Genomic DNA, 20,517 nt, shown 5'->3' with positions numbered 1-20,517 from the left:
CTTAAATTTTAAAAATTCAAAAAGCATGCTTAGAAAAATTATTATTCAAGCTAGCATTGAATATATAGCTAAATATCTTTAGGTGGTAAATACAATAAAAATAATTTCAAAAGTAATAACAGAGATTTGATTACCAATAGTAGCTACGTAAGAGTACACTTCAAGAAGAAAAAGTGTTTTCCTGTGTGAAGGTAAAATGAGAACAAAGGAGTGAGAGACATGCCTTGGGAATATCAAATCCTGGTGGACACTGAACTGAAGCAACCGCATAGTTTTTGCACCAGCGCAGAAGTGTGACATGATCTGACCTAGTATTGAGTTGCAATGAGACGTCAGGAGTCAAGGATGGAACCAGGTAGGGGGAGAGAGAGGATGGGGATTCAGATCAGGTGATGCGCAGCCATGGGGGGTGAGAAGCAGCTGAATTCTTGTTTCTTAAATGTGGGGTCCACAGGATGTGGGTGTGAGAGGGTGAGGGTGGTAGCTTGGATAGCTAACTGGAAGGATGGAGGTGCTGTGGGCAGAGCAAGTCCAGGGAGAAGGATGCAATGTGAACAGTCTGTGTGCAACACTTAGAGCTTCCCCTCCAGCCCTGTGTCAGGAGGAGCTTGCCTCTATGCCTTTGCACATGCCAGCCTTGGGGCCCAGAAGGCTTCTCCTGCCCCGGCAGAAAAACTCCAACTGCCTTCTCAAGGGTCCCAGCTGTGACTCTGTCCCTGTACTCCCACCCCTATCTATCCCTCTTTGCTTCGTGCACATGCTGGACCTTATACATGTTGCACAGCCTTTACCTTATTGTGTCCCAGGAGGCGCCCCAGAAGTCAGGATGGAGTGCCATGAGTTCCTCAACCCGGTGTTCATCAGAATGCCTGCACCTCAGTGATCCCCACATGACAGGGGCTCACCCAGTGACTGGCTGGGGACCTGCTGGACCCCTAGCTCTGCTATTCACAGGTCCTGCCACCTTAGGCCACTCACCCCGCCCCCACGGACCTCAGTCTCTGCACCTGTCAAATGGGTGTGCTGTTTCTCCTCCCCACCTCTGAGGGTCCTGTGGGGACGGCTCCACGCCTAGGATCCCGAAAACCGCGAGCAGTGCGCCCTCTGCTGGGAGGTGACAGGGTCTTTGCCCACACCCTTTCCGGGCGCCAGTTGGCTTGGGGGAGGCAAAGCCAGAGGGAGGCTGAGGGGCTGCCGGCGTTTGTCCACTTCCTGGGTAGTGGACTCATTTTCCTGTTAATGGTCACTTTAACTATGGAAGAGGCCAGGGTAGACCATTTCACTGAGCACCTGCTAGTTTCTTGTTACTGATGTGTTACCCGCTATCACCCGTATTTGTTCAAGAGAAATAAGCGACTCAGGGCGCGGGGTGTGGGTCCTGGAGAGGAAAGGAAATGTGGGCCGGGCATGTACCGGTGAGGTAAGTAAGGGGGGGGGGGTCTCAGGAATGGTTGAAGTCCTGACTGCCTACACTGCATACACTGTGGCTGGGGTTGAATTTGGCTCCGTCTCCGCTCAGTTGGGAAGGATCTTGACCAGACAGTGCCACCCGAGGGTTTTGATTCCTGGTCTATGAATGGGGGTGGCACCCCCAGCCCTCCCATTGCTGGGCTGAAGGGCCCCCGCCTGTGGGGTGTGACAGCTTCTGCCCGCGGCCACCAGGGGGCGCGCCAGGCTGCCGCTGGCCGCAACACGGAGCCGCATTCCCGCAGCCCAGGCTCCAGCACCAGACAGGTTGAGATTTCTGTGGGTCTCCGTCGCCTTTTCGCGGGGCAGGGGTGAGCGGAACCTTGCCCGCCAGGCTCAGAAGCCACAGGAGCTGGAGCCTGAGGAGGTGCTGGGACCCTGTCCAGCGCTGACCGGCCTGGCAGCGGGTCCCAGTGCGACCCGTGAGGGGAGGGTGCTTGGGCTCCTGGTGGTCAGTGGCACCTGCTTCCTGGGCCACTGATTCTGGCGAGTGCTGGGGGCGCCGCGGGGAGGCGTCGCGGAGCTGCCAGGACCCGGGGTGGGGAGGGCCCTGCTGGTCGCTGAGGGATCTCAGGCGCCCAAGTGGATCTCCTGCAAGCTTCGACTCTGCCACCCGCCACTTGCACTCCCGGGTTTTCTTTCCAGAGCTGGAGGGATTGATCCCAGCTCTGTTAAACTCCGAGACGGTTCTTCTTCGTGATACGGAAAAACCAGGAAAAGGAGAATTGGGTGTGCAACAGACTCCGAGTGAATTCGAATCCTTTCACTCCGGATTCTGTTGGGGACATGGGGATGATTCTTGTGGTGAAGACATGGAAGCCAATGCTCAGGAGCTGGGAGACGAAACGTGGCCTGCTGAAAGTACTGCAGTGACTGAGAGCAACGCGAGGTTTCGGCGCACAGCAGTTTCAGGAGCTGCAGAAAATTGCTCTGGAGGCTTTGGTTCTGTGTTTACTGTGTGAAGAGGCAGGATGGATACATTAGGTGATCAGAAAAGCCTTAGGCCCGCTCTGCAGTGCGCAAAGCGCTCTGAGCGGAGCACAGGCTCTACTGCAGTACCTGGACGGCTTCCTCACGCAGTTCTGTATTTCTCTGCCTGGGCAGAAGACGGTGCTATGCTTACACAGGATGAATATTGTCATGCTGGAAGTTTAGCTGATGCTGAAGTGAAAACTGCAGAATCATGAGTTAACTTTAAAGAAGCAAAGTTGAAGGGTCTTCTTTTGCAAGGTAGCTTGGGCTTTGAGCTACATTCATTCAATGTCTTTGGTTCCCAGGGATACAAAATCTAGTAGTGTTTTTATATCTGGAGTCTCAATCCCAGATGCTGCCTCTGAAGAAGATGAAGATGACCGGGGATCCAACAAAATGATGGTAAACACAGGCGATCTTGGACATATAAGAAGGCTCTCTAGTCCACAGGTTGAAGAGGGCGACAGTCGTTTTCTTGCAAATGAAGTTTTACAGGAGGATTACACCCAGCTACCGAAAGAGATATTTTTTCGCTTGCCCTCACGGTGGTATGTGCTGCTGGTGCCGAACCTCCTCCCAGAAATGGAGATAAGTGCATGAATTCACACAGGCTAGGTTACCTTGATACCACAAGTGTGTAAAATATAGTGTGTAAAAGAAATCTTTGCAAATGGAATCATTTGGAACACTGAGCCTGTGCTACCATGGAATTCTGAATGTATCTATGACGTCTTTCGAGGCCTAAAACCTGAATCTTTTTAGGGTAAATCCCTTCAAATGCATGCAGGCTGCAAATCAAAAGCAAGCAGTAGTTTCAAGCATGGGCGAGTTGGTAAGACTTTCGCCGGATGCATAAAGCGCAGAGGTCAGTAGGGGTTGGGACTGCATTGGAAAGCATGTCAAATTAAGGGCTGGAAAGAATTCTCTGGGCAGAGAGGAGTCTGCAGTCACATTGATCAGGCAGGGTCACCAGGGGTGGCAAGAAGAAGGGTTCAGAAGAGGCAGTTCCAGGGGGAGGCACACAAGGTGGCTGGCAGGCGGCGGGGTAGACACGGAAACATTGACGAGGTGGGCCCTGCAGAACTCAGGGTCTGGCATCACTCTTTGGGCTCAGGGCGAGAGGAGGCGAGGAAGCGCCTCGAGCCCAGGCCCGCATTCCAGCCCAGTTAGGACTGCAGTCTTGTTTCCTGCCTCTGAGCATAATCTGACACTGTTTGCGGAGGGCGAGGCCAAACCCTGATTCTCCGGAATGAGGGCTCCCTTGATGCTTAATCAGAGAAGGTCTGATCCGGCTCGGGTAATCTCTGGGTCCCAGGTATCAAGCGCCCACCCTCTAGAAGGCTTCCTCCGCAGCGCTCAGGTGTGCAGGGCTGCAGATGGACACTGCGCCGCTGAGCTCAGGGTCTGAGCCTGGAGGAGTGAACAAATAGTGAGACAGCCCAAGTAGGGACACGCTGCCGCAGTGCACAACCTCCAGCTGGAAGCCCGGGCCCCGCTTTGTGCCCTTATCTTCCGTGTACGTAGGTTCCTCCACACCTCAAGGCACCGACTTAGCAGACAGCACGGCCCTGGGTCTCTGGCCAGGACTGCAACCTGCCCTCTCGCCCCGACGCCGGCGCTGCTGCTCCTCCATCCCTGGGTGGCCCACGCGCAGGAGGACCAGGGCGGCAACACCAGGGAGCTGTTTCTCTCTTTCACTTCCAAGGAGGATGGCCAGGCTGATGTGGCCTAGCATGTGGCTACCGCCATCTGCCAGCATTGCACCACGGTTCGGGGAGAACGGAGACGACCTTCCTTTGGGGGTCGCCCTGGGGCTTGCGGTTGCACTGTGCAGTGGGAAGATTAGCGGGGGTGGGAGACTGGGAGGCACAGGCTGGGTGAGCAGAGCGCGCTGGTATTGCCCGGTCCTATTTCAGACGCTTGGCGCCACCTCAGCACAATGGATGAGAAAATCAGTAGCTGGAGCGCACTCAGGCGCCAGGCAGAGAAGTTGGCTCTTACTGTGCCTTATGACTTGTTGGGGAAATCTGGGCAGTGGATGGTGTGTGGTGGGGTCCTGGAGAGATGGCACCACCTGAGACGGGTGGGATGGGAGGGATGCAGAGGACAGGGACGGGAGGCCATTTCTTCACACCACAGAATTCACACTCTAGTGCTTCATCTTTCTGAGTAGAAGAAAATAATGAACTAATGGGGAAGGGGCCGAGTTATTCTCCAGGCCCAGTGGTGTCCTCTGGGGCTCCATTGGGTTGGGGAGCTTGCTGCTCCAGAACAGAGGATGGCCTGCCTGTTAGCGAGAACCCCAGAAGCTGTGCCGGGCTCCACAACCCACTTGGCGCTGCTGAGGGTGCTGGTTAGGGTTTCCTAAGTAACTCACAAGCTCCTGGCCCTGGGGTGGCGGGAGTTCCTGCCTGGGGTTGGGGATAGGGAGGTGGGCACTGGTTTCCTCCAACTCTAACCTGCCCAGGGCTTGGCTGAGGTTTCCCTTGCCTGGGCTTGGAGTGGGACCTGGGGTGAATCCTGGCTTTACCTCACTAAGCTGTGTGGTGCCTGGCAAGTCACTTAACCTCAAGTCCCCATTTCTTTAGCTTTAAAACAGAGGGAAGAATCTTCCTGAAATGTTGTTGTGAAGACTCCATGGCAGTGCATGGGGGCACGAAGGGAAAGGGGTTTTGTTGACCACCTGAGTCATCTCACTATATAAGCCCAGGAAGAGATCACTGGCAGGAGGGAGTTATGTCGCCGCCTACAGTGTGCCCTGCTGGTGGCACTCTCTTTGCTCCAAATGGCAGCTCCTGGGGCAGAGGGGAGAATCCTGCTGCTCACAGCTGCCCACCTGCCCTACTGCTGCTGTGCACTGGGGCTGCAGGGTGTCAGGCTGTTACTCAGCTCAGAGCACCCCCGTTCCTTGTTTCCTGAGCCCTTCGCCTTCTAGAGGGATGTTGTGGGGTTGTGGTCAGGATAAGACGGGGCATGTCGAATCACCACTGCCCTGAAACAACTGTCCTGGAAGTAGCATGTGTGCCATCCGGAGATGTGAGTAAGCAGAGACTGCACCGTCACCTGAACCAAGGGCTTCAGACTACTTCTTCCCTGGTTTAAGTTTGGAACAGAAACCTCCTTAGTGTGTTTATTCATTAATTAATGGATATATTGTGGGAATCAAACTTAGAATGAAATTACTTTTGGCAAGCAGAAAAGGATTTTAAACTAATCCTTCTATTTTAATTGTGAGGAACTGGGGGCCAGAGAGAGGAGTTGCACCTCTGGGACATTAGAAATAGGCTCCCAAAACTCTCATTGCACTGCAGAGAGTACCCTCCCAATTCGCCAGGTTTTCTTTGAGTAGAGGTATTTTAGATGGGTGTTTGAAGCGTAGGTGGGAGTTCAGCAAATGAAGGTGCCACAGGAATTTTACTGTAGGAGTAGAGGGTAGCATGAACAAAGGTACAGAGCTGGGGAAGCCAGAGGTGGAGAGAAAGGAATACATGTCTGCAATTCCTCATCTATCTTCTGAAATGCAAAATGCTCTGAAAACCCAGAGGGTTTTGCAATTTTCATGATGGTTGCACCTGACCTGAACTGCCATGAGGTTATATCTGATCTTTGTTGATTCCATGCATGTGACTATGGATGTTCGTATGTTATGCTGCATGGATTACAGTGAGCATCCCCAGACTCCTCTGAGAAAACCCCCTGATTGCCCATTCCTAGCTTTCTAGTATCCAAACCAGTTTTCAATTTCAAAACTGATTTTGCCCTAAGGTTTTGGGTAAAGGGTGTAGACCCTATTGTACTCTGGTGGGAGTCCAAGGCATGCACATGCAGAGATGTGGGAGAGGGGGATGCAGAGGTGAGTGGAGGTAGGGCCACAGAGAAGCATGGAGTCTGGACTTGATCTGTTAGGATGTGGGGAGCCACTGAAGGTTTTTGAGCAGGTGTGTCTGCTTGAAAACAGTTGGAACAGATAAGAACCAGGGCTGAACCAGTCAGCTGTAGACAGTGGCTGCTGTAGTTAGGTTTGTTTACCCCTGCAAATCACATGTTGAAATGTGATCCTCATTGTTGGTGGTGTGGCCTAATGGGAAGTTTGGGGGGCATAGGGGTGGATCCCTCATGAATGACTTGGTGCACTCCTAGCACTAAGGAATGAATTCTCACTCTGCTGCTTCCTGTGAGAACTGGAAACAAGAGTATGTCTCTGTTGTTAAAAGGAGCCTTGCACTTCCCTCCCCTCTCTCTTGCTTTCCCTCCTGCCCAGTGATCTCTGCACATACCACCTCTCCTTGGCCTTCTGCCAAGGTTGTTCAAGCTACTGAACAAGCTACTGCTTGTTAAGTCCGGTGGGACCATGACAGGGATTGACAGGATCCCTACCCTTGGGAGCCTTTGGTCTAGAAGGGGAGGCTGATTACTCTATGCCCTCCATCAGTCTGCTCAACACCCACTGAACATGTGCCTACTGTGAGGTGAAGCTGTGGCAGCCCCAGACCTTTCACCTGAGTCCACAGTGACGGTCAGCACGGTTGAGTTAGTCGGGGGCAGCATGCTTAGCACACTGGGGGAGACACTGAGCAAGTGCCTGCATAGTGTCAGATACACACAGGAGCCCCACAGGCCAGGGCAGCTTCTCAGCAGAAGCAGCTTGTGGCCCTTGCTAGAAGCAGATATTGGCACCATGCTTCCTGTGTGGTCTGCAGAATCATGAGCTGAATAAAGCTCTTTTCTTCATAAATTTCCCAGCCTCGGGTATTCTTTAATTGCAACGCAAAAGGACTAAGACATTTGTGTCCCTTAGAAGGTCAAGTCAAAGTGGGCTTGACTCCTCTTCCTGTTTAAGAAGTGTTGCCATTGCTCACTCAATCACACCCTCTGCCTGCATTTCAGAGCATCCAGGTGGGAGTTTTACACAACCACTTCTCTCAGCCTTCCCAGCATACCTGTTCCATGGTATTATGGTCCCTACAATACAGAGGAGATATTCGAGGTTTGGAGGAGTTCAGTAACTTACTCATGACTACACAGCCAGCAAATATTGAAGCTGGGATTCGGGTCTACATTTTTTTGGCTCCAAAGCCTGTGAACTTTCCGCTCTGCATTGCCTTTGGAGGGGGACCATGGAGGGCCTAGAATGGGAAGGAAGTGACTTAATCTGATTAGGGGAGGTGGAGGGGTGTTTTTTGGGCAAGGCCTCCAAGGGCGACCAGGCCTGGGATGGGCCAACTGGGAGCAAGGTACAGGTGCAGAGGAGAGCCTGTTTAGTAAATCCCACAGCTCAAGTTTTGCCTGACTGCCAGATTTGGAAGTGCTGGATAAACTATGTTGACGCTAATAGTTCACCTACATGTAGTTTTTTGTTTGTTTGTTTGCTTGTTTGTTTTGGTCTGCATTTGGCAGCTTCTCTTCATAGTCTACTATATTGTGTTGTGTGTCTTTTGTTATAATTCTTATTTGTAAATAAAGGTGAGAAAAAGTATGCGTAGAGTTTGTTGGGTTTTATTTATGTCATCATGTTCCTCCTTGCTTGGAGCCTGTGTGGCGGTGTTGAAGGAGCAGACCCACCACCCGAGGGTGGAGTGTATGCCCACCACCTGCAGGACCGAGCTGCACGCCGGGACTGCTTCCCTGCATGTCTTTCGTGACTCCCTTCCAGGTTTCCTGGTGATGATGAGGAGTGACCTGCTGGGCCAGGTGAGCCACCATCTCTGGACATGGCACTTCCTGACAGGACTGGGCACCCACATATATGCTGGGGACTGTCCTTAGTGTGCTCATTTCTAAAAATCAGGAGACACCAAACATGCATTGAGCACTTTTCAGGTACGATGTATAGTGACTACTGGCTTTCTGTAGAGAATTCCCTTTACGCCTGGCTATGCCCCAAAGGTACATCCACCTTCATACAAAAAATGAGAAGATTGAGGTTCAGAAGAGAACACACAGACAGCTAAGGGTGGAGCTGAGGCCAGAACCAGGGTTCTGCCTGCCAGCCATTCTTGTGCCTAGGCATCTGCTGCCCATAGGAACCTGTAGGGACAAGGCCCTGGGTTATCCAGTGGAGCCTGAGTCATTTTACAAAAGCATGACTGAAGGTCTGAAATTCCTTTGAAGCTGCAGTTATCCAGAGTAAGATCTCTCCTGTAGGATGGTGTGGCACTTCTCTCTCCTGGATGTCAGTCACATCTTTGGTGGAGGGGCAGAATGATAACTGCATAGTTGAGGACTTCTGGCCTCCCCCTCACCCTGGACCTAGTGCTTCAAATGCAAACATTAAAAACTGTCTTTGTTTTTGCTTCTGCCCCCTCTCCCAGCCCAACCCCTTCCCTCTCCTCCAACTTGATGAGAACATGCAGTTATCATTTTCACACTGATTCTCTACATGACAGGGGTGTTTTTCAGTCTCCTGCAGATAATGAGGCCCAGTGTGGTACAGGTTCTTGCCCGAGGTCACACAGCATGTAACTGGCAGAGTCAGGGTTTCACCCAGGTCTCCTAGCCCCACTGTACTACTGTCCCATAGGTGAATCAGCTCAGCATCTAGGGGCTGAACAGCTATTGCTTGCCAAGTCCTGTGGGGCCATCAGAGGGACTGATAAGGGCCTTGCCCTTGGGAGCCCTTGGTCTAGTAGGGGTGATTGACAAGTCAATGCCTTTCATCAGTGTGCTCAACACACACTGGACAAGTGCCTACTGTGTGCTGCAGAGTGAAGATGCAGCAACCTTAGACCCTTCCTGAGCTCACAGTGACTGCTGGCACAGTTGCCTGTGGGGCAGCATGCTTGGAACAGTGCAGGAGACACTGAGAAGGTGCCAGCATTGTACCACATACAGGTATGATTGGTGCGTTTTTACAGAGTGCTGATTGGTGCACTGTCACGTCATAATTTGGGCAAGGAGTCAAGAGCCCAGGTTTCACTCCTTGTCCAACCTGTCCAGAGCCTTGGCACTGCCTGGCTCCCCAGATGAGATTGCCAAGTTCAGAATCCTTCCTAAAACAATCTTCTGTGAAGGGATCTGAAAGTTCTGGGCTCCCGTCCTGAACAAGGTGTCAGGAAACCCTGCGTCCTAGTCTGTCATTCAGGGCACCAAGAGGGAATCTGCCAGGTCAAGGTGGGAGGAAACTGGGCTGGCATGTCAGGACAGGTCTGATCAGGTTGGGCTGAAGCTCTGGTGGTGTTTGCTGCTCTGCTGGAAAATGGCTTAATAAGAGTCTCCCAGGCTCTCTGGTTTCTGTAGGCCATGAGCTTGCCCCACGTCATGTACAGAAAGTAGATTTAGCTCAGATGCTGAGGGGCAGGGCATGGCTGGGGTCGTACTAGGGTTGTTATGCATCTGCCCGGTACCATGCAGGGACCATCTGCTGCAGGGATCATCCACTGCAGGTTTCATGGGATTCTCTGGGCAACGACTCCTCTGTGCTCTGCCCCTCGCCATCTGAGCTAAATTCACTTGCTCTATCCTGGCCTCTCCTCTCTGTCTTGGTCCCTACCTCTGAGTTCTAAAGAACTCAGCCTACTCTACTGACCACTTCTTTTCTGCCCCATCCCCACACCCTATAGCCCTGCTCCCTGCCTTCTTGTGGCCTCATGAATGAGGAGTCCTTCCTTAAATTATCTACTCTTCCACTTTTTAAAAGTTCTTGTTTGCCTCTTCCCTCCATTTGGAAGGGTCCAGGGGCTGCATTTGCTCCTGGGAAAGTGGACATCTCTCTGGGGCAGAGGGACCCCAGGTATCCGTGATCACCAATGCTCTGCAGGCGGAATCGATTCCTTAAGGGACAGACACAGCCCTGCCTGGGCTCCCTCCCTACATGGACTCCATCTTTGTCGCTCTTGCGTTATTCAGCCCAGTGTCTGGTCACATCTTCTGTCACTCAGGGGCCAAGGGGGCATGGCCTAAGACTTTATCCAATCACTGTCGCCGGGTTGGGAGCTATCCAATCAGGCGCGCAGGGGGAGAGGACCTAGCGACTTCAGGCACATGCTGGGGCCTTCGCCTCTCGCTGTGCCGCAATCTCCAGGTTCCGTTCTTTACTGCTGTGTCTCTGCTCCTTCAGGCCCAGCCTAGGTGGCCCTGTGACCTGCAGGTGTTGAGAGATCCATGCTTAAGACGCCAGGGCCTCCTGAAAGCCTAGAAATGGTGAGTGTGCGGGGCCTGGTATCCTGAGAAGCGGTGGGATGTCTGGAAGTGGCTGGAACAGCCTGTGGCAGGACCTGGGTTCCCTCAGGCCGCAAGATGGCGGCTGGGCCCACCTTGGACCCGCATCCTGTCCCAACCTTGCGCGGTGACCTCGCCCTGTCCGCAGCACTCGGTCGCCTGGATGGTGAGGGTGGGCAGGAGGGTCCTTGGGAGAGCTCCAATTGGGGGTGTGGGGCTTGTGCGAGGGGAGCTATCGTCCGGGGTCGCCTGTCCCTTCTTTCTCCTGTTAAACCTTAAAGGGCATCACGCAAAAATGTTAAATAATTTATTGGAGCAAACAGCAGTTCAAGAATTGTCCAGCACCAAGCCATGGTTTCTGGTCCACAGGAGGGGCTTGAAGGAGTAGCTTTTAAATAAGGTGCATGAGGATGGAAACCCAATTCAGTAAATGATTGGGGACAGTTATGTAGTTGTCTTATCTATACAATCGAGGTGGAAATTTTCTAGTTATGTGATCAGAGGTTAATTGGCAGTTTTTGGTGGGTTAAGCCTGAATTTTGTTTCCCTCTGAGGAAGTAATTTACAAGAAGAGTTAGATTATTTTTTTAACATAGGAACACAGGGCACTAGAGCTATCTCAGTCTAATTGCCTGCTGTTTAATTATTATAACGCTCCTCAGGGGAATGGCTTTCCCTTGCATTTTCCAAATGTGTCTCAAGCAGGATCTCAAGTCCAGCCGCCTGTTCCCCCAGTCTAACTCTGGATTGCAGTAAAATACTAAATTTCCGGTCGGGTGCGGTGGCTCACACCTGTAATTCCAGCACTTTGGGGAGCTGAGGCGGGTGGATCACGAGGTCAGGCATTGGATACCAGTGTGGCCAACATAGTGAAACCCCCGTCTCTACTACAAAAAAAAAAAAAAAATAGCCGGGTGTGGTGGCGGGCACATGTAATCCCAGCCACTCGGGACGCTGAGGCAGGAAAATCGCTTGAACCTGGAAGGCGGAGGTTGCAGTGAGCTGAGATCATGCCACTGCACTCCAGCCAGGGCGACAGTGTGAGACTGTGTCTCAAAAAAAGAAAAAAAAAAGGGGGGGTGGGGGAAAAAACACCTAAATTTCCAGTTCCTTCTGACATTCCCAAATGCTAATTTTCCCTCCATAATTCACAAGATTATCAACTATTAGTCCTTTATTGTACATTTCAGACACACTATTGTAATTATTTTTTCACAAAGCATTGGATGGCACTTTATAAGATATTTGTTCTCTGTCTGTAAACATTTCATAGGAAAGCAGAGAACAATCCCCTGATACTGCTCTAAAAAATCTCTGTGCCTCTCTTCCTTTTATTTTCCGTAGGCACAAACTTCTTATCAGAATGTCTTTGGGTTGAGGTTTCTCTTTAGAAACTTTACAAGTTGATGTGTCCTCAGGCCCCTCCTGTCTTTTCCTGGTTCTGGGCTTCAGTACTATCTGGGGATGGCCCAAGATACTCATCATGGCTATGTCTGCCGGAGTGCGTAGTGTGTATCAGCCCCGGGGTTATTTCCTCACAGAGAACAACCTGAGAGGTATGGAGTGCAGTCTCTCCAGGGAGCAAGTGGAGGCCCTGGGGCTTAGACGAGTCTCCTCGCATATATATGGTGCCTCTAAAAAGCTAAGCCCTTGGGACATTTAGTTTGTCTTCACTTTACCCAGCTTCCGTTTCTTGAGACATGTTTTGTTGGTCAGCCAATCAGATGCTGGTTTTGAGGAGAAAAGAGAAAAATGATTCCTGCCCTCTGGATTCTCTCAGATTTCTGAAAGGAAAAAAAAAGTATCTCAAAGGACAAGGAAAACCCATCCGAAAGAGATGGTGCAAGAACCTGCAAAGTAAAATGCACCTGGGTCGTTCACCCACTGGTGCACAGTGCCGCGTGTCCTGGGAGGGTGGTCACTGAGCACTTTAGTGAGCAGGATGGGAGGATCTCTGTCACTGGATGGCCTGACCTCATATGAGTCACACATGTCTGTGTTGCACTCAACACTGCCACTACCTGGTGTTGCCACCTTGAAAGAATTTGCTCACTTATTTAAACTTCAGTTTTTAAACTGTAAATTTGTTTTATCGGTAGAACTAGAAAGATAAGACAACATTTACAAAGGGCATGAAAGAGGTGGATTTGAGAAAAAATTAGATATCTAGTCAGGAATTCCAATTGTTAAAAATATTGGATTTACCTTTTTTATTTTCCAGAGGGAGTGTAGGAAGTTTCTCAGTCTGTTCTTGTTTAGGGGGTGATTTCAAATAGAATCCCAGGGCTTAGCTGTGGGAACGATATCAAGGAAAAGAGTAGTGAAAACGTCTTCCGCTAAGACTGTATGACTTGAATACCTTTCCATAAGAAAATGTGGTAGATTAATTGGTGAATTGCATAGATTCATGAAAACATCAGTTCCTCTTTTTGCAGGGTGAATTTGTGACAGTAGATAGCTCTGTCCCATGTCTGTTATCTTGATTTCTGAGTTTAATGCTGAATTTCATGAGATGGACTTGACACCCCCTAAAAGTGTTCTTGTGTAACAAATTGTTTACTAAATGAGTTGTTGTGGAAAAATTGTGTGTTTATTGTCTGAAAGGGATAAGGGCTTCTGCTTTTCTTGTTGAGGTATGAAATGTAAGCACATTAAAATGTCCTTCCCTTACATATAAACACTGTGTTTGAGAAATATTGCTGAAATTTTCAAAGACTGGTGTTTTGTCATTTAAAACTAAGTGAATAACCCTAACTGGGAAGTTGAAGCCTGAGCCCAGTGATCCCAAGCTAAGGCCAATATTGAGTCTGCAAAAGGAGTTCACTGGAGGTCCAGTTAATTCCTCCTGGGGAGTCGCCCCTGCAGGTGTCCCAGTCTGGTCACTCCAACCATGGAAGAAGGTTTTAAACTGAGAGAAGCTACAGAGCTCTGGAAAACTAGGTATCCACAGGCAGATGCAGTTGGGTTTAGAGTGGAAAGGGATTGAAAGGGTCGTTCTGAGGATGGAATTGTTGTTTTCCTAGGGCTGTTTCTAGAGTTTGCCCAACAAAACAAAGTCGGATTTAGGGAAGAAGTTAGTTTCAAAGGAGTATTGCAACAGGGGGAAGTGCCAAGTATAAGATCTTTGAAGATCCCAAAAGTTAGGCAGACAAGGGCTTTCTTTCATAGGGAGGAACAGACAAGATTAGAATGAAGATTGGAGGAGAAGGTCAGGATGGAGGATGACAAAACAGATTCCAGATCAGAGAATGTTTCATCCTGAAGTCAGTGTGTTCTTAGGAGGTACATACAGTGAGGTTGTATGTTGACTCAGACTAAGGACAGGACAAAGTTCAGGGACCTGGGAGAGGGAGAGGAACTTAAGTAATGTTTATATAAGAAGTATTTTGTTTTGGGCCAGGTGCAATGGTCACGCCTGTAATCCCAACACTTTGGGAGTCTGAGGGACGGATCACCTGAGGTCAGGAGTTTGAGACCAGCATGGCCAACATGGTGAAACCCCGTCTCTACCAAAAGTACAAAAATTAGCCAGGTGGAGTGGCACATGCCTCTAATCGCAGCTATTCAGGAGGCTGAGGCAGGAGAATTGCTTGAAACCTGGAGATGGAGGTTGCAGTGAGCCGACATTGTGCCACTGCACTCGGGCTGGATGACAGAGTGAGACTCCGTTTCAAAAAAAAAAAAAAAAAGAAGCATTTTGTTTTGACCACTGAAGACAAAATTGTTCAGCCTATTCTTCATGAGAGAAAGATGGAAATTTTCAGAGTGCATGTGTGTGGCTATGTGATAGGCAAAAAGGGAGCATCATCTAAGTCATAACGGGAAGAGTGTTGTGTTTCTTTTTATTAAGCTGTTCCTGGAGGACACAAAGGATGGCAATGTCATTAATCATAGCTATTGACCAGGATTACCTAGGAGTCGCGTCTTTCCCCACCACTTTTCTTTGTCCTGTACATCTTTTCCATTTATCTCTTCTGAATCGAATCTGTTAACATAAACTGGTAAACATTAAGGGCAGTGTTTTTCTGAGTTCTGTGAGAAGTTCTGTCAAATTAGTGGACTTGAAAGGGGATTATGGGAGTTGTCAGTTTAGAGGCAGTAGCTCAGATGTGTAGACAGGTCCCCGGGGATTGTGACTGGCGTCTACAGTAAGGGCAATGGTGTGGGACTGGGCCCTGAACTTATGGGGCCTGTGCTGACTCTGGATATTGTCAGAATTGAAATTTAGGCAACAAGCTGGTGTTGGGGAATTGCTTAGTGTTCAGCAAACTCCATAGATTTGGTGTTAGAGGAGCATCACAGGGGCCTGGGTTTGAGACTCCAGGTGTCCGGGGAAGGTCAGCTCTGCTCTCCTGCACACAGCCTTTCACACTGCACATTATCCTGTATTTGTGGGTCTCTTATTAGGGAGAGAGGGGACTGAGAACTTAGAGGAAAGGAGTGCTGAGAACAAGCCCTCTCCTTTCACAGCTGCAGTCACATGATTCTCACCCACTAGGGAACATACCCACTAGGCATTCATGTGACCACACTTCTCCCAGGGCTAGGCCCCATCCTCAGGAATTGCACTATGGCACTTTTGCTCCTTAAGTTGCTTGCCAGAAACCCACAAAAGTACTTAGAGGACTCCTGGTGCATCTCCACCCTGACACCAAATTTGTAGCAGCAACTGATTAGCTCTGCCAAACTGGAGTTCTGGACAACCCAATTATAATCTCATCCACCACATGGACACAGGAGTAAATCAGAATATAGTCCCACCTGGGCCAGTGTGTATAGCACAAACCAGTCTTTCCACCTACCTTGCACTCTCCCCAACCTGTGGATTTCTGATAGCATCTTTCTCTCTTCTGCTTCCCCTCTCACAAACCATCTTTCATGTGTATATTGTGTACCCAGGACCACCCCTTATATGCCTGAATCCAGTGCCTACCAAATTTCAGATATCCAGGAGCCATGTCCCTGGACCTGGCCATTGAAGGTGAAAATGTGAGTTAGAAATAAGAGGATTAATCTTTGAAAGTAAGGGAAGAGATTTTGTTCTTTTTCCTTTTCTTAATGCATTTATATGTATTTTTTCTGCTTTTTTAAATATATGAAAATTATTTTAACAGCTAAATCAACCTTTTGTCATTCTTTCTTGACTCAGGATTTTCTTTAGGACCTGAGAACCATGGCTTTATTCTATTTCTGATTTGGCAAAGCTCATTTTATTTTTATTTTTCTATTTTCTACCTTTTAAAGTAGACATGGATTTGTTTAGGATAAACTCATTTTAAAAGCACACAAAACTTGAGCACAAAGAATAGGATTAAATTCAGCAATACAGAGTGATGAAGAGTAAAAGCCACTGAGTATCTTTCCTTTGACAGAAAACTGATCATCTAAGGTGATGACTTAGTATTTGGAGACTGTAGTACTTACATTGCAAAAGCAAGAAGAGTTTAGTGTATGAATCGAACAGTGGAATGCATAGCTGTACCTTTGTTTCTGTTTATTACATAAGATCAGTTTGCACAGTTTTGTGTAGTCTTTAGTAGACAACTGCACCCATGTAAATTAAATAGTATTTCATACAATAGTGTGAATATAAGGTCACAATATTTATTTTGGACAAACCCCTGATATTAAAATTATAGTAATTTTCATATTATTATTGCTTATTGTTTTGAAACATAAAGCATTTTAACTTAAGGTTACAGATAATTTTAGAAAATACGGCATGGATTAAGACTAGTCTGTTAAATATTTATAGTTATTTATATCTATTGTCTAAAGAAATTCACTACCTCATTGTTACAGTAGATATTAGTCTGACATACTGCTTAATTGATCCCATAGGTATAATTATATGTCAGCAAGATTTTGGAGTCTATTCTTCTATTTTACTAAAGTAAGAATGCAGCTATTACAGAACAAATAGACACAGGTGATGCAGCCCCCCACGGATCATAACAGCTCCGTCAGCTGGCATTGTTGCAAGGTCAGATCTACTCATCTAGATGAACAAAGTCGGCTTCCAGTTCTTCATCAGAAAGTGCTGGTGGGGGTTGTCAGATGTGTTTCAATGTAGATGCCCAATCCAATGGCCAGCAGATGAGAGATCAGCATAGATGGAAGAAAAACTTTAAGACATTCTGCTGAGAATAATTTCCCTTTGTTCATAACACTAGTTTCTCATGCTGAGAGCAGCTGTGCACTTGGGGTGTTTAAAGGGGAACTGCTTCAGGGAATATTTTCTGGCCAACGTGACTAATCTCATATCTAACCTAAGTTTTTCTTTAAGATGCTTTCAACTTCTTTCTTTTCTCAATACAATCTTCCTCAGACTGAGAGTTGTTTTTCTCTCCAATCCTTTGGGTATCTTTTTCAGAAGACCTCTTAGTGTCTCTTGGTGCCTTTAAGAGGTGGACTGTCACAGTGACAACCCTTGGAGCTGCTCTATCCAGACTCATGCTGGGAATCCAGCTGTTTTTTCCTTTGTCAGCCGTATAAACAGAAACCGAGGCTGAAACTCTTCTGTTTCCATTATTGAGAAAATATAATTCTGCCCAGGAGCCCTTCAGCCTCTTCTCCTGCAGCTCAGGGACCCCACTCTATGATGTAGCACTGGGGTGCAGCTGTGACAGTTGGGGTTCACATGGGATATGGGCTGCCTGCTGTGGGCTGTGGGCTGTGCCTCAGCGGCAGATAATAGAGGTCAAGAGAGGACACAGGCTGCCAGGAGCGGGCAAGCAGGAGTACTGCAGGCCAGCGCTCACAGAGTAGGGACCCATTGCTTTGATGTGTAAATAGCCAAGAAGATAGCAAACTGTTCAATAGCACCTGTAGCAGAGTGGGAGGCTACCTTCTGCAGGCATCAGGCTCCAAGTTGCAAAACTACTTCCTGTCATAATGATGAAGTTTATTATTTTTTGAATATGGCCAACTAGCATACACAGATACCCACCCCCCATTACCAGGTAAATTTAGGGTGAACTATGTATGACAAATGGTGCTGTCAGGTCCTCCACTTGTGGACTAATGATGGTGACCTTGTTTCTATTTTTGCACTCTCCTAAGCAGATTGCCTGTCAATGAGCCGGTCACATTCCAGTTTAACTGTGTGATACAATAGCTTTTTTTCTGTTCTATTATTGTGGAGCTTTTCTGGGGTTTCCCCAATTTTGCTTTTAATTATATTCTCCAAACACTGTCCAGAATAGCCAGACATGATATAAACATATAAAGTTCCCACCATACTTCTCACTGGAGGGGCCTTTCCCTGTCAGGCTTCCAGCCAATCCACAACTGTGCTACAAAGTGCATGCTGCCCCCACAGTACGCAGGCAGAATGGTGTCTCTGCCTATTTGGGATCTATAGTCCTCTAAAGTCACTTCTAGAGAGTTTTTAGACCATATTTCTACAAACTCCACATGGCAGTGATCAACCATTCCACCTCTTTCAGTGACCCCAGTATCATCAGACCTGAAATGGATCCAGAGACCACAGGGCCCAGAAACAGTCAGGATAACCCATGTGCATTGAGTAGATATGAGAAAAATCTCAACTTTCTCCTTCCTCTTCTTGTCCAAATGTCCACACATGTGCAAATAACACCTGCTGCTTTTCTACCCAAGACCTAAAACTATGCTCTGAATTCTGATTCCAGACCTTGAGATTTGAGAAAAGAGAAAAACTTTTATTTGAGGAATTCAAATTTTAGGCCCAGAGAGATGCTAAGATGAGGCCACAATCATGTCGTACTGCCTTGAGCTATGCATTCATCTCTTGAAACTGGTTGCTATTGCCATACCTAGCTGTACATTAACCTAATAATCCCACACTGGACACTACACCCCACACCCTATAGCTTAACAATATGTAGCCAATCAGTAATGTTATTTCTGTAAATCAGTAAGAATTCCTCACAAACAACTCTGTATCAGCCCACTACTTGTCCTTTACTTTTGCCTTTACAAATCCACTTGTAACTGCTGCTAATTGAAGTGTGTATTGAGGGCAGCTTGAATCTATGCTCCCAGGTTGCAATCCTCAAGCTTGACCCAAAACTCTACTTCTATGAATGTTGCCTCAGTTTTTTCTTCTTTTCTTTCTTCCTTTCTTCCTTTCCTCCTTTCCTCCTTTTCTTCTTTCCTCCTTTCTTCCTTTCCTCCTTTCTTCCTTCCTTCCTTCCTTTCTCTCTCTCTCTATCTCTCTCTCTCTCCTTTTTTTTCTTTTTGAGGTGGAGTTTTGCTCTGGTGCCCAGGCTGGAGTGCAGTGGCACGATCTTGGCTCACTGCAACCTCTGCCTCCCAGGTTCAAGTGATTCTCTTGCCTCAGCCTCCTGAGTAGCTGGGACTACAGGCGTGTGCCACCATGCCTGGTTAATTTTTTGTATTTTTAGTAGAGATGGGGTTTCACCGTGTTAGTCAGGATGGTCTCGATCTCCTGACCTCATGATCTGCCTGCCTCTGCCTCCCAAAGTGCTAGGATTATAGGTGTGAGCCACCGCACCTGGCTGCTTTTTTCCTTTTCAGTCAACATACTATTTAGAGGGTGCAGTCTCTTTGAGTGGATCTCTCCTTTGGTTTTACTCTGCTTGCTGTAACACCCAAGAATGCAGAGACAGGTGGATCCCACCTAGAACCTGCACGTAAGAACTGGCCACCATCTGGGATTTACAAAACAGGGCTAGACTAAAGATTGAGAATGTACAGAAAACCCACAGGAGACATTTTCTTCATAGTGAGGTCAACATTGACATCTTAAAGTCCCCCTTTCAGAATGTGTCCCTTTGAGCTTTCCAGATCTTGTCCAGTGACTTGCTGCAGATAAGCGAGGGGCTTCTCATGTATATAGAATCTGATGGCAGAATCTGTCAGTATAAACAAGCATCGTTAAACCAAAATTAAAATTCTGAGGCCTTCCCAACCATCTGAATGGACCCTTCCTCTTGGCCAGGGCATTCCAAAGTGAACGTGAAAGATTAGCTCAGGCTATGACAGGAATTGGGGGTTAGACATGCTTCGTTATGACCCCTTCCCTTTGGAATTTGGGAAAAGCCAACTAAAGTTAACATCAACACCGACCTTTAGTCTGATAAGAAACATTTATACTCTATTAGTTTTGAAGCCTGTGACCTGGAGGCTTCATCTGCATTATAAATCTGTGGTCTGCACAACCCCTTATCACAACCCAGACATTCCTTTATATTGATAATAACTCTTTCAGCCAATTGCCAATCAGAAAACTTTTAAATCTACCTGTAACATGAAAGCTCCAGTTTTGAGTTCTCCTGTGCTTATGGGCTGGCCCAATGTATATCTTATATGTATTTGATTAATGTCTCATGTCTCTCCAAAATATGCAAAACCAAGCTTCACCAAGACAACCTTGGGCACATGTTCTCCAGGTCTCCTGAGGGCTGTGTCGTGGGCCATGGTCACTCTAATTTTGCTCAGAGTAAATCTATTCAAATGTTTTCCAGAGTTTGACTCTTTTTTTCCATCACATCTTAGCAGTAAGAGGTCAATGCCATATAATAATTAGAGCTATGACCACAACTACATCTACCTGTAAAATGTGATACTAGAGTACAGTATTCTTGTCCTTCCTCTTTCCTAAGAACTAGCTAATTAGGATGGGTGATACCACATCTGGATCCAAGTTCTAGAGCTCCACCAGGACAATTCGATTTTCTATTTAGAGTCAGGTTAAGTCTCTCTTGTCTGAATCACCATGTGGCCATAATCCCAGGGTCACTAGGAACCGTCTCACAATGACCTGTGTGTCTGTGAGACATTTGAGGATGTTCTGTGCAGACTCGGACCAGGCTGACAAGAGTGTCTAATTCTGGTTCCATCCCAGAGTAAGATAAATGAGGCACCCAGTGTTTGTTTCTCTCCTCATGGAAGGAAGCTCCTTGGTTGGTATCCGGA

At 48.0% G+C, this 20,517-nt stretch overlaps 2 pseudogenes; one reads left to right on the top strand and one right to left on the bottom strand.

Annotated features, from left to right (window-relative positions):
• Positions 1-1,407: 1,407 nt before the first annotated feature.
• LOC102138635 (wee1-like protein kinase pseudogene) lies at positions 1,408-3,080 on the top strand (annotated as a pseudogene).
• A 13,280-nt stretch (positions 3,081-16,360) lies between these two features.
• Positions 16,361-20,019, bottom strand: LOC102137499 (BCL2/adenovirus E1B 19 kDa protein-interacting protein 3-like; annotated as a pseudogene).
• Positions 20,020-20,517: the final 498 nt, after the last annotated feature.

Source organism: Macaca fascicularis, chromosome 16 (genome assembly GCF_037993035.2).
Source record: "Macaca fascicularis isolate 582-1 chromosome 16, T2T-MFA8v1.1".
Lineage (NCBI taxonomy): Eukaryota > Metazoa > Chordata > Mammalia > Primates > Cercopithecidae > Macaca > Macaca fascicularis.
The sequence above is the reverse complement of the archived record's forward strand: the minus strand, read 5'-3'. Positions and strand labels throughout refer to the sequence as shown.